The sequence below is a fragment of the Acomys russatus genome, chromosome 13 (assembly GCF_903995435.1).
Source record: "Acomys russatus chromosome 13, mAcoRus1.1, whole genome shotgun sequence".
NCBI lineage: Eukaryota > Metazoa > Chordata > Mammalia > Rodentia > Muridae > Acomys > Acomys russatus.
This window is the reverse complement of record NC_067149.1, coordinates 29,588,168-29,603,047: the sequence shown is the minus strand read 5'-3', so window position 1 is coordinate 29,603,047 and position 14,880 is coordinate 29,588,168. Positions and strand designations below refer to the sequence as shown.

The following is a 14,880-nucleotide window of genomic DNA, read 5'->3' as shown; positions in this document are numbered from 1 at the left end:
ATAGTAGCGGGCACATGCATTACAGTGCTCAGGAGCTGGAGACAGGAGGGTTCTTGGAGCCCGCTGGGCAGGCAGTCTAGTCTAATCTGCACATAGCAGGCAAATGAGAGACTCTGCTTCAAAACACAAGGTAGGTAACTCTCAAGAAAGAACCATACCTGAGGTCATCCTCTGGCCTCCACACATAGGCACGCATGTTCTCCGCACACAGACCTTTACCTGCATACCCATAAGCACAAACAGACACAAAACTGCCTGAGTGTTGGTGGTACCTGGCAGAAATCCCAGAGTTCATGAGACTAAAGCAGGTAGACTGAGCGTAGGGTACAGAGCAAGATCCCAAGTCCAAACAAACAAAATAAGCAGAACTTTGTTGTCTGTCTTAGTTAGGGTTTTATTGCTGTGAGGAGACACCATGAGTGTGGCAGTTCTGGTAAAGGAACACATTTAATTAGGGATGGCTTACAGTTCACAGGTTTAGTCCTTTATTGGCATGGTGGCACACAGGCAGACATGGTCCTGGAGAAGGAGTTGAGAGGTCTACATCTTGATCTGCAAGCAGCAGAAGAATATTGCCACACTAGGCCTAGTTTGAGCATATGAGACCTCAAGGCCTAGCCCCACAGTGACACAGTTTCTCCAACAAGGCCACACCTACTCCAACAAGGCCACGTTTCCTAATAACACTCCCTATAGGCCAAGCATTCAAACACATGAGTCTCCTGGGGGCATTTCTGTTCAAATCACCACATTATCTGTGAGGTATTTTTGTTTTGTTTTGTTAGACAGAGTTTCTTTGTGTAGCCCTGACTATCCTGGAACTCACTTTGTAGACCAGGCTAGCCTTGAACTCAGAGATCCTCTTGTCTCTGCCTCTCAAGGGCTGGGATTTAAAGGCGTGCACCACCATACCTGGCTCTGTGTGTTCTATTTTGATGAAAAGATGTGTGATGTAACCCAAATTACATTCAGAAGACTCTCTGTCACCTGCAAAGCAGGTGGGGTCTAGGGACCAGCTGTTAATAATAATATTCCAGCTGTTTCCAGAGGTCATCCTTGGAACTTCATCTCATACACCAACTTCTGTTGGCGGACAGTGACCTCTCCCAGGGCTCTGAGTAGAAGAAGTCCAAACCCGTGCATGACTGAGTGAGTATGACTAAGGTGACTGTTCAGCACAGCAATGTCTGCCATGGGTGTGAAGGAGATGGGTAAAGCTTTGGGAGTATATTTCCTGTTGCTGTGTAGACCAGCTTAAATGATGTTTTTGAAACCGCTGTGCAGCCATTTGTAAGTGATGATTTTTCTCTTCCTTGTCGTATCTTTGTACCCAATGACTAAAAAAAAAAAAAAAAGAGAGAGAGAGAGAGACCACCATTTGGTTTTCAGATGTAAAATAAAGTGGCACTGGTACAGTAATTTTTCCCCCTTTCTCTCTCCATAGCACCTTTACACCTACACTACAGCAGTAAGCAACCCTAACAAGTGTGGTTTTCACTTTTCCAACATGTAAACTGATCTCTTTGGCATCTGAAAGGGTGCACTGGGGCACAAAGAGTTCTGAGACTTAAATCAGGGGTGTGCAGGCTTGAGCCTCTGCCCAACTAGTCGCTCTTCAGTTTTTCAGTCTTTAATGTTGAGCCTCAATTTCTTTCATCTCGAGAATGTGACACGTATTTACCTCCTGTCATGCTGCTTGAACAGGTCAGGGAGATATGGTGCAAGTCAAAAGATTCTTGCTATCAAAACAAGCGAGAAGAATTATTATATCAGATTAATATTTTGGTATGGATTATAAGAATTTATACCAAAGCTAAATAAAGGACTTAAATAAAACATGTCTTGGTCTCTGTTTTCCCCTGTTTAAGCAGGAACGTGGTGCCACTATTGGGCTATGGAAAAAGCCCTGGACTATTTTGGAGAGATGCATTTTCCAAGGTCAACATGTGACTAATTAAAATTAAGCATTATTTCCTTATTCTGCAGTTGCCCTTGAGACAAATGGCATTGCATGGTTCCCTTTCTGAGTCGGCATTGAACTCTTTGTGCCTGTCTATATACGTTACCATTTATTACTCTTGTTAATTATTTTCTTATTATTTTGTCTCCAAAACAAGACTTTCAGATGAATGTCTTTGAAGCATACAGCACTTCATGCCAGCCACGTAAATAAACATGAAAGGTGAAAAAAGGCACATGTGGAATAAAACAGTGTTGTGGAAAATAGCTTATTAATTTCTATTAATAATCCATATAATTGTTGTGGTGGGTTTTATTTAACTGGCTGCCATATCAGTAAAAGACACAGACACCTGGTAGAGTTTTGGGGCTTTTTTTTGGGGGGGGGAGGGAGCTCGAGACAGGGTTTCTCTGTGTAACCTTAGATGTCCTGGACTCACTTTATAGACCAGACTGGCCTTGAACTCGCAGAGATCCTCCTGCCTCTGCCTTCCTGAGTGCTGGGATACTGGCTTGCACCATCATGTTTGACACCTCATAGAATTTTACTGAGCCGTATTCACCTGGGGCTGGGCAGATATTAACCCCCTAAACTAACTTGTTATCTCCCAGTCTTACATCCCATGCCATTTTCTATCATCATTCCTTCCTGGGTTACTTAGCATCCCCAAAATATAAACACTTGCCCATGCTTTCCATCTGGGCTGCTTCTGTCCCCACTGATCCCCAAGAGTTGACTCCTCTGCCCATGTGGTTCTTCACGCTAACCCGTGATGGTGGCCTCCCCCTCCTTCTCTTCCTCCCGATCTCCTCCAGAGATCCTCTGTCCTCCAAGCCCTCGAACCTTGCCTCCACCTACCTCTCTTCTGCCCAGCCCAGGTATGTAGGCGACTTTATTTAGCCAATCAGGGATAATTTGGAGGCAAGGTTATACAAATGTCATTTTAGATCAATTAGAATCTTGGGGGGGGGGGGGGGGGGGGTGGGGCAGGGCAGTGGGCACAAGCAATTAACATCTAAATACAAAGCACCAGACCATGCCATAACAAAACACTTCTTTATTTTTAAGACATTTATGAAACTTAAGCTTCTGCAAAGGAGAAAAGGTCTGAGTTAACAAATAGCTTTTGGTTAATACAAGTATCTTGTGAGGGAATCGTAGGAAGCTTGAGATACTTAAAACTATATTTTTTTGATGCTGAATTCTCTGACGTATTCCTGTTTATATAATACAGAAAACAGTAAAGGTGAAGAGTTGGGGTGCTAGAAGCTTCTTTTTAACTTTATCACAGATATGGCTTGCTCTAAACTTGTTCCTGGTCGTCTATTTTCTTGTATACTTTTTAATTACTTAGACTGGGGCTAGGGGTTTGATTCAAAGGTGGAGCCCTTGGCTACCGTGATGGTTTGTCTGCATGGTGAACAGGGCTGGACTTTGAATCACCTAGGAAACTGTCACAGTGTGGCTATGCAAGTGTCCAGAGAGGTTTAACTAAGAAGAAAAGGTCCACCCTAAGTAGAGGTGACACTGTCCCCACAGCATTGAAGGTTGAAGGGGGACTAAATAAAAGGGGGAGCGGGAGAGAGGGTCCTCCTCCTCCATACCCTCTTCCTGATCCTTTAAGACGTGAAGAGCTCCCACCACACGCTCTCTACCATGAATTCCTCTGTGTGCGCCCTACTGTGATGGACACTACCCTCTTGAACTGTGGGCCCAAACAAGTTCTGCTTCTCATAAGTCATTTTGGTCAGGAATTTGGTCACTAGGAAGAAAAAAATGATACAGCTAGCATGTGCAGGACCTTCCAAAATGAAAGCTGTGTTTTTGCTTGTCATAGCTCATAACGCACACACTGTATGTGGCGATGGATGGGCATCCATCTCGGGCTAAAGCACTGCATTCTGGGTGTCTTGCTGGCTGCTTGTTTATCTCTCTCGTCTTTTACTCATTAGTCAGGGTTTGCTTCTGGTAGACAAGTTATGCTTCCCTGGGAGTTCTGACACAGTTTCTCCTAGTCATGCCTTAATAAGATTTTAAAGTCTTAGTAAGGTGCATGTGCAAATCACAGTACTTCCGTGAAGACCAGAGGCCAACTCTGAGCTGTCATTTCCCTCCTTCTACCACGTGGATCCCAAGAATTGAAATCAGGCTTGGTAGCAAATGTTTTTACCCATGGAATTAAGTTTTGGCTTTTTGTTTTTGGTGTGTGTGTGTGTGTGTGTGTGTGTGTGTGTGTGTGTGTGTGTTGCTGTGAGGGAAAAATAGCTACAGACATTGGTATTATATTTGCAGAATACCTTTTGAATGATCAGACTTAAAATTTATAGAGTGAGAGGGGAGGCAATGCTGACAATCAGAGCTGCCGGTGGGTAGTGAGGAGGTAATCCTGAGAAGTAGAGCTGCCCATGGGTAGTGAGGAGGTAAGCCTGACAATCAGAGCTGCCAGTGGGTAGTGAGGAGATAATGCTGATAGTCAGAGCTGTCCATGGGTACTGAGGAGGTAATCCTGACAATCAGAGCTGCCCATGGGTAGTGGGGAGGTAATCCTGACAATCAGAGCTGCCCATGGAAACGGCAATAAGAATCAGAGCAGAATAGCAGCTGCCAACGCTGAGCTGAAGTTGTGCCACTTTCACTGGGCACACTGAGGACCCACCCCAGGGTGGTAGCTAGCAACAGCGCCACTTTTCTAATGAAGGCTAATGATTCCCATGAGCTTACAGGGACAGGTAGATGGTATAGGCAGTACACCATGCTGAGTGCCACCCTGCTTGAGGAAGACCTCCGACTTTGACCTTCCTTTGTCTCTTTTGATAGTGACTGAACTTTGTGACTGAGGGCCAGTCCACCCATTTCCCCAATGCTCATACTCCATGCTCCTTTTTTCCCCAATTCTCTCAATTTCTGTCTTTTTAAAAAAATATATTTTATTAATTTATTCACATTACATCTCAATTGTTATCCAAAAATATGGAACTCCTTACGAATTTGCGTGTCATCCTTGCGCAGGGGCCACGCTAATCTTCTCTGTATCGTTCCAATGTTAGTATATGTGCTGCCGAAGCGAGCAATTTCTGTCTTTTATCACTTCCTTTTTCTTACCTGTACTATGGGAGTCCTTTGACAGCACCAAGGAATTAGGAGAGGCAAGGGCTTGGAGGCGGCTCAGATTTCATGGCCACCCTTTCTCCCTACAGAAGAAAAGTCGCAACCTTAAAATACTACTCAGTATATCTTACGATTTAATATTAGAAGAACTGGAGTGATACAAAGTTGGTGCATGTGCCACTATTCAGAAAAGATCAGTTTTTCCTTGGAAGTGTACATCTGCAAACATGTTGACTTCTGAATTCATTACCTCCATATGCCCAACCTGCATTCTCTCAAGATGTTATAAAACATAAAGAGATGGATTATTTATTGTTTTCTCTGGTTGGGACTTGGGAAGCCTCATAATTTCTGAGTTGTTGGGATAACAGCAGGAAAGGTTTTGTTCTTTTGTGAGGTTAGCACAGAGTTCCATCCCAGGAAGGCCTGGGTATGGAGTCTCAGTTTTGGAGTGTTTATTTGTAAGTCCTCTCACAGGTTTCAGTTGACCTGTGTAGAGGAGGACAGGTATCTTCAGATGCCCTGGAGAGCTGTGTAGTGGCTAGGAATGAAGAACCAGAGCGTCTGGGATAGACAAGCCTTGGAGGAGATTCTACCATTCGCTGTCTTTGCAGCCCATTCTAGCTTCTGAGATCATTTCTGAACTTTGCCTTCTGCTGAAAAATATGGACAACTTTACTTGCCCCCATGGCTGCTTTAAGAAAGAAAATATTACATGTGCCTAAAGACTGTAATTTGGGCCCCAGAATAAATGCTAGCCAGGTTTTTTTTTCCCCTGTAGTCTTTGAGGCTGACTGGATTGGCCTTCCAGCGAGCCAGTGCTTTGATGGTGGCTTTGTGGCACCATTTCATAAACCTGAAATTACAGTCGTGAATAGACTGATTTAATTTGTTTTACATTTCTTGTTTGAAATCAGTGACCCTCTGAATCTGGATTGCATAAGAGCTGTCACTTCCTTGGGCCATATAAATGACGATAATTGATCAATCAGAAGTAATTCTTAATTTACTTTTTAGTGCGAACATTATGGTAATTCATCACATATGTGCTGAATTAAGTATTCTAAAAATAAAGGAAAACAGTTGAGTGTTCAATATCAGCTATCTTTAAAGTGCCAGAACAGAACAGGCCCTGCCTTTATACATGACTCACGAGCAAGGCTAGCCTGTATTGGTATTGGCAAATTCTGGGTTCATCTGGGAGACCCTACTTCAATGCATACCTTGGAGAGTGATTGAGAAAGACTCCTGATGTCAGCCTCAGGCCCCCACTCTCATGCATACACCCTCACATGCGCAGGCACATATAGGAGCATGCGGAGCCTCTTGACAGTTATGCAGTTCACCAATGGAGAAAATGTGAGAACTATGAGAAAAATGAAAACAGTGATACTTGCTGACATGAAGACTTGTTTTGACAAAAATGTTTTTGGGCTGATTGATTGAAAAATGGGTACAGTGGCTTATGGGAAGACTCTGAGGGGGCACAGAAACAGCACATGGAACTCATCTTTGCCCTGTTTGAAACTCTAGATGAAATGAAATGGGAGACAGTGGGACTAAGTACGACTTAGCAGCAACATCTGTATTAGGTTCCTGATTCTTCTTGCCATTCTTTGAAATACCTGGACCACTCAGTGCACAAATAAGAAAGTTTAATGAGGTAGTACTGACATGTGATGGGGCCAGATTTGCTGGCGTTTGTAAAGTGAAGAGGACAAAGTAGTTGGGTGAAAGAAAATCCATCCTAATTGTATGGAAATCTCGAAACCTCTGGGTGCTCTCAGTCCCCTTGCTATTAAAAGGGGCTTTTGAGAAGTAGGTAAAATGCCACGCCTTCCAGCATTCATTTTAAAGTAGTGACAATGGTATGGAAGCCATTGAGGTTGACAGCTTCTCTAGTCCTCTGCCCCTTCCCCCCAAAAGTAGATGTGTCAGTCTGGCTGTAGCCCAGTGGTAGAGTTCTTGCCTAGCATGCATAAGGCCATAGGTTCAGTTCCTAGTACTGGGGGGAAAGTGTGTGACTTTATGGGAACTGGACAACGCTGAGATGCTGAACGTAGTATATGCTTAATAGGCTTTGCTCAAACTATGTCAGGAATGCAAAGAGACTCCTTGCGATGTGGAGTGGAAGGGATGGGCAGTGTTGTGTCAAGTGGAAGCAAGGAAATCTTTGTCTTGACAAGAGGTCTTCATTGCCTGTGAGCTAGTCATAGGGAAGAGGAAGTTGAGCTTAGTTTGCCTGGCACATTAGCAACTCAAAAGTGAAATACAAAGGGCCTCAGATCTACAAGATCTAATAGCATATATTGGGGATTACACTGATTTGGAGAGGAGAATGCAGAAGGAAGTTGTTGTTTTTATTGAAATAGTATCTTCCTCTTCTACTTTTGTTTGTTTGAAACTTAAATCCACATTAAGTGTCTGCTGGTTTTGGGTTTTTGCCATAGTTAAAATACTAAAGGCACTCAGGAACATGAATGTGGTGTCGTGGTGTTGGGGGTAATGCACCTTGGTTGGAAGTGATCCTTTAGAACTTAATTGAGATTTAATTTTTTTTTTAAATTGAAAGAAAAAAAGGAAGGAAGAAATTTAGCCAGGAACAGTGGTTCACACCCAATCAAAAAGGCAAAGGAAAAAAAGAGGGTCAGCCTGGACTACAGGGAGCAATTCTGGACAGTGCAGGGAGGGAGAGGGGGCAACAACAGCATATCCGGCAGCAGTCCCAGTGAGGGTCCAGTAACAATAGTGTAGGCCTCCAACCAGACCCATGACTCGTAACAACGAACATTTGAAAGTAAACATACATGGACAAAAGGCTATACTGCGTGATACACTACAGCTTCTGAGAAAAGATTTTTGGTTTGTCTGTTTGTTTTATTTTACTGGGGGGAGGAGAGGGATTTTGGTGCAGGACGTATAAATCATAGACATTCAATAAAAGTTTAAAAAAAAAAAAAAGACCAGAAAAACAGATTTCAGAAAGATACTTTGCCTGCTGAAGACGGTGATCCTTGTACCTTTATTTATTTATTTTTTCTTGTTGAAGAGTAAATTAATTTTGTGCGGTTAAAAGTGAGGACGGTGGCGGGGGAGCATCCCTCCTCCTCACAAAGGGGCTTTTGGAGTGAGGTCCTCATTCTGTTCATCTTTTAGATAATAGTTTGAGGTATCAGAGCTGCACAAATGCACCAAAAGGTGCACAGGTGATCTCCTCACTCTCTGAGGTGTGTCACCATGAAAGCTCATTTTTAAAAATGGCACTGTGAGCATGGAGCTTCACCCCCTGGCTCGTCCACTAAATATACAGCCATATCACTTGGTGATGGGCAGAAGAATGACTTCAATCAAACCCCTTCATAATGTCTCCCAGAGGCACCAAAGCGATGTGGAGCTTTACGAGTGCCCAGTACTCCCGGACTCTGTCTTGTCGGTTTCCGCCATGTAGTGGTCTGAGCTTTGTGCATCAACTTTGATTTCTCTGGTTCAAGGATGAAACCTTTCAGGATTAACATCCTCTACAGAGAGGGAGGACCTCACCACTGCTGAAGACTTCCAGAGGCAGGAGCTGGACCGGTGGCTCGGTGTTCAAGAGCACTTGCTCTTCTTGCAAAGGACCTGGGTTCAGTTCCCAGCCCCCATACTGGGTAGATCACAGCCACTAGTTCCTGGAGCATCTGGTCCTTTCTCCTGGACTCCACAGACATATTAAACAAGCAGGACCCAGAAAGGTGACCGGTGTCACAAACTAGAAATCAAAAGACCTTTTTGCCTATTTTTTTTATTGTGTTTAAAATTAGGAATGAATATGTGTGATGCATGTTCGTGTATGTTTACAGGTGCACATACCTCTGCAAGCATGTCAGGAATCCTACTCTATCACTTTCCACCATATTCCCTGAAGCTGCAGCTAGGTTGGCAGCCGTTAAATCCCAGAGATTCTCTTGTTTGTGTCCCCTCAGTGTTGGGTTCCAGGCGCATGTGACTTTGTTTGCCTTTTAATGTGGGTTCTGGAACTTTGAGCCCAGGTGCTCATCCCTGCTCTTACTGCTGGGGCCATCCCCCCAGTACAGTGCTGCTTGTATAGCCTTTTCAAAGCCTGTGCTATTTTTAAGCATCCCGGTTGCATCTATTGACCAAATGTGCGATTTCAACTGATAAAAGTACAGATAGGAGTACAACCGGACCGCTCTCACACCAGACTGCTCTTTCCTCATTCTGACCTGTTTTATTTGTGACCCAGTGCAGTACTCCCGAATGTTGAGCAGGTCTGTTATTTGTGTTTCAAAAGGAAATAAGTTTCATGAGAGATAATCTAGTCAAACTCCGTGCAGTATGGTCTGGTATTTTCTATTTGGCTCATTTTTGGTTTTTCGTTTAGTGCTGTCTGCTGCCCACTAAGTTGATTTTATGGCTCACTGAAGGGCAGTGGCCCACAGGTTGAAAACATTTTGCCTTGGGAGGCGGATGTTGTACTTTCTAGGTGGCCAGATTTCTTTCGCTGACATTATCCCCCCAAGTCTGCCAGATTTACTGCTGGCAACTCTTGAGTCCTAGACTGTTGCCAAAAGAATAGAGTCAGATTTGACAGCAGAATATATGAGTGTGTTTTCAAAGTGAGCTCCTCTGCCTTTCGGCTTTCCACTCATGACCTCTTGCTGAACACACCCCCAAGAGATGGATGGCAGTAGCCAGAGATCACGTGTACCGTAATGGACTCACCACCGAGAAAGCTGACTCCAGGCTTTGGAAACCTACATTGCTTTTCAGAATGGTGCTTTGATGGGTAAGGTAGTGTCTTCTCTCAACTGTGATTGACTTCTAGAAGCTATTGGGAAGTTTGTAAGTTACACCCAAAAGTGCTTCTGATTTCACCGCCTGTTACTTTATGATGACGTAGCCTCAGACCATTAAAGAATGTTAGAGAAGGGACAAGAAGAACCTCACTTGAACAGCTAAGCTCTTGACTGAGGGTCGTAGTAATTGAGTTGTGTGTGTCTGCTGTTCCCAGGACCTAGTCCCAGTTCTGACGGAGAGTGTCAGATCAGTCAGTGTCTGCTGCCTGACTCAGGAACAGATGGAATCAGATGACCAGCTTCTGAGGGCATACTGGCAGGCCATCTCACATTAGAAGCATTCATGGGGGGGGGGGTGATAGTATGTCATGAGGCCTGGGAGGTATTTGATACTTTGACAACACGTCCTTCAGACATGTGGAATCTGCCAGCTGTCCACACAGGAATAGCAACACCTTAAAATAGATCTCTGTCTCAGAGCCAGGGGGGATTCTGGAGCTGAGTTCTTTTATTTGAAGAGAGAATTGGAGGCAATAGACTTTCCAGAGATATATCACAAGGAAGCCCTAACTTTATTTTTTAAAATAGAACAATAGATCCAGTAGGAAAATCAAGTTTAATTTCAGATACACAGCCTTTGGCTTATGAGCTGAACTGTAAATAAACAAGTCTGCTGCATTCATGAATTCCCTATTTACCATTATTATTGTTGTTATTTATTGTGAGATATATATGTATATACACATACATACACATGTATGTGTTCATGTGTGTATATAAAGCTTTGATGTCCTGGCCTGTGTATGTGCTATTGTAGAAACTAGATACAACCTCAAGCGTCTCTTGCCATCACTCTTTACCTCCTTATCTTCTGAGATAGGATCTCTCATTGAAGCTGGGGCTTGCCATTTTCAGTAGACTGCCTGGCCAGCAAGCCCTCAGGACCTACTAGACTTCACCTCACCCCCCTGCTTGGCTTTTTTACGTGGGTTCTAGGGCGTCTACATTTGGATCCTCCTCCTTCTGCATTAAGTACTTTCCCCAGCTGCTCCTACCCCATTGTTGCCTTGTAAGCAAACATTTTCTTAGCCAGTCTTTAGCACCTGCACAAGAAATGGTATTGTTCCCTGGTTGCCTGCTTCCTGTGGGAGCAGTCAGAGATTTCTTCAGTATTTGGGCCTTTTGGTCATGAGGCTGTGGAAGGTGTCACCATCCTCCTCTTCCTCATTTGTGGGCTCTGGTCTCACCTCTCTTCCCAAGCCAGACTTAAGAACAGCAGACAATGATAACATCAAAGCTGAATTACTGAAGAAGCCTTTTGCTCCTTTCTCTCTTGCGTGTGGCATTTTCTTCCGTGCAGGTTCAGCTGCTACTGTCACTGCAGAATCTTCATACGTGTTCCAAGAAACAATGCCATTGCCGGAGTCACTTAATTAAACCGAGTTCTCAGTGAAGCGATAAACCGCAGTGGAAAGCGAGCTCAGGGGCCAGAGATGCAAATGAGAGCATTAAACAAGAAGTTCGAGAAAGGGCTGCATGGCCTCTAGCTGCCATGCCCAACCCAAGGATGGGTTTGCCGAGCAAATGATGTTAAAAGCCAGCTGCAATAAATAGATTTGTTTTTACCCTTTTCCTTCTGTCTGCCACAGTGTTTGAGATTTATGTTCTGTGTGACAAAAGGTAACAGCAAGTGCAGGAGTGGCATCATAGAATATAAACTAGAATGCACTGCACATTGAAAGATTAAGCGGAAATCACCTTGCCGTCATTTTCAGAATCCTTTGTAGCAGCGTTTATAACAAAACTTTAAAACTTGAATTTCTATGCTTCAGAATAATAAACCTAATACAGAATAATGATTTCATTGTTCCTTTGTACACCTCAGCCAAGAAAGACAAGTGAAATTGTTTCAACTCAGGGCACCCATCTGCTTGCATGCTTATGCGTCAACCAACTGAATACTGAAATAGGTGAAGGAACCCCAGACTCACTTTATTTGGGGAGGGTAAAGCTGTCTTTTCATTGCTAAAATCTTCAGAAAAGGTAAAAAATATATTGCTTTCTTTGTCTCTTGGGACTTGGGATTGCAAGTCTTTCAAATGGATTTTTTTTTTTGTTGTTGTTCATTTATGGTGAAACCTCAGTGACAGGCATTAAAAAGACATGGCTAGCTCTCTGCCTAATTAGCCACTTCTGCCATTGTGTACGCGGAAGCTGAGTGTGCTGGATGTAGTTTCGCTCAGCTTGCTGCGCTTGCTTGAGTGAACATATTAATGACAGAATGCAATGTAGCATCTCTATTTACATTAGAGGCCCTGCTTTGAAGTGCCTAGTACTATCCCACTAGTAACATTGGAGTCTAAACCAGAACACCTGTTTTTTGTAAAATCTATAATAAATAAACACTCTTTTTAAATGAAGGGGCTTTATTAGTAATTGCGTTTATTTTCCCTAAAGCACTCTTGAGTTACATTCTCTCTCTCTCTCTCTCTCTCTCTCTCTCTCTCTCTCTCTCTCTCTCTCTCTCTCTCTCTCTCTCTCTCTCTCTCTCTCCCTACCCCAACTGTTAAAAGCACCCAATTAGTAAATATAAGTGACTTATTTGTGTAGCCATTTTCCTAATTGGAGACAAAGTGGTTTTTAGAACTCAAGTTCAGCTACAAAGTGAAAGGGGCCAGTGCGTCTGTCTTTCATTATCCTCTTCCTGGGGTGGACTTGGGTTTTTTCTCCAGGCCTCCTCTTTTCCTCCCTTCCTAACTTCACCTCTCTGACCTGCCAAGTTCAGGTGCCACTGTGATCCTGCTGTATGTAACAGGCTCCAGGATTCTCTCCCAGAAGGCAGTGGAAGTGACCTCTGTATTTGAAATGGGTGTCTTGTTTCTCTTCTCTTTTCCTCCATCAGTTACTGAGGCAGTCAGAGGGGATGTCCTGCCCCTGTCAGAGAGAGAGAGAGAAAAGAATCCTGGTGGCGTTGGAAGCCAAAGCAGAAACCTAATTGGTGGTGGTTTAACGTTTCAGACCACCTCGGAGACAGAGCAAGAACTAAAGGATTTTATACTTCTAAAGAAACTGAAATGCCATTTTGACTCAATTTAAGGGAGCCCTGAAAGTAGTGGTACACATTACCAAATGTTCCTGGAGACTGGAAATAAGATGCTGTTTTGTGACATTAAGGTAGTCTATATTTTTGATGAGCTGGTCATCAGATTCTTATGATAGAGGGGGCAACATAAGTAGATGGGGCAGTCATTGTCCCAAGCTAGTGCATAGGATACATATTTCCCTAAAAACTAAGTAAAGTTTCTGGTCTCAGATAGAAACAGCTTGGAAGGGTGGCCCATTCTATTCAACTTAGGGAGTTTTCTTGTTGCCTCTTGTTCAATTTTTATTTAGTGTTATTGGGGTGCACATGCAAGAAAGATTTCCTGGGTACTTTACAGAGTGTGGCTTGATGGACAGGTAGGGGATAACTGGGAGAAAATGCTGAGCAGAACAAGCAGACTGATGTGGGGTATCCAGATGAAGGTCACACGTATGTCCGCCAAGTGAAAAATATGTGAACCAGTGCTGAAAATCTTGACTCCTAGCCTGAGGCCTCTTCAGCTGTACTGAGTAATCTGTGGTTGCCTGGCCCACGGAAGTGCTTGTGTGGGAAGAACGGTCTTCCACCAACGCTGTCCACAGCCAGGGTGGTAAGGAGCAATGCCGTTCCATCAAGCGAGCTGCCTGCATGCTTTTGACCAGCAGCTCTCCTGCAGTTAGCTGCGTAGCATTAGCCAAGCCACTTCTCTCCTGAGAACTTCCATTTCTCTTTGGAAAAGTGTGACTGGGAGCCCCCGTTTTCTAAGTCAGAGGCGCTGATCACAGCGAGTTAATGTTCTTCATATGTGACAGGAACTAATTAGATAACGATGGAGACATGATTATTGATAATTTTCTCTCTTTGATGAACACTTTCAGCAAGTCATGTGAAACACGCAGGGAACCCAGTGAGTATAACTGCCACTATTTCTCATCATGTCATAGTCCCGATTACCCTGAAACAGCCCATAGACTTGTCTTCATTTGATAAGCAAGGCCATTGAGACTCTAGTTAACTTCTCCATTTGGTGACACTAAGACAACCAAACTGACAGGATCCAAGTCCACAGTTAGTGTTATGTTCTTCCCTGTGTGTCATATTTCATAGGAACCCAACCCTATGCCAGCGAAAAGAGGTTGAAGCACACATACCAACAGTAACCATTATAAAAATATGAAACTATGAAGAATCCAGCTACATCCATGTGGGTCTGCTTTTAAGTACTTGGGAATATGTTTGAAATTTGGAAATTTGTATGTGAGTAAGCCTCAAACAACTCAAAAGAGAACATTTTATGAGAATAAAATAGATTTTTTTGTTGTTAGCTTCTGGTGTGTTCTGTCATAGTTGATGACTAAATACTATGCAGGCAGCCATATTGTATTTGGCTGTTAGTTTGACGTGTATTTTATTGTTATAAAGCAAGATAAATTTCAAGCTGCACTCTGGACAAATAACAGCAATAACAAAGCATAGTCATTTCTTAGAAATTACGGGTCACAGATGTACAGAGAGGTAGAAGGGGAAGTTGTGTGCAATTTCTGTAAGTAGACTCAAGTCAAGATTAAATCAAAGCCCTGTTTTGAACCTAAAGCTGCATGTCAAGAAATTGCATCATGGGTAAAATAGCTGCAAGCCATAGAGGAGGCCTTGCTATTACCTGAATACTTGGACCACTTGGAAGGACCCAGCCTTCTTTGCTTCCAGTCCTACCTCACCCCACCCCATATTCACCCCCACCCCCACTTGTGTAAGGAATGCTGTTTGGTGATGTCAGAGGGTCATTTGAGTCATTGGTAAGTAGGGCTTTTAAGGCAGGGGTGGGGTAGGGTGGGGGACCTTAAAGGCCTGTTAGGGGGAAAGAAAAAGAATGCTGACATGGTCACCTCTCCACCGTAACCAGCATAACCTTACAGAAAACTCCAGAAGTGGAC

General features: G+C 43.6%; 1 protein-coding gene and 1 non-coding gene across 2 annotated transcripts in view; one reads left to right on the top strand and one right to left on the bottom strand.

The window, feature by feature from the left end:
- Window positions 1–14,880, top strand: part of Pdzrn3 (PDZ domain containing ring finger 3) — a 230,530-nt gene that overhangs the window by 28,629 nt on the left and 187,021 nt on the right. The gene's annotated exons all lie outside the window — the stretch shown is intronic.
- LOC127197818 (U6 spliceosomal RNA) lies at window positions 4,925–5,031 on the bottom strand. Its single transcript, XR_007831775.1, has one exon. It is a non-coding gene; the product is annotated as a U6 spliceosomal RNA (small nuclear RNA).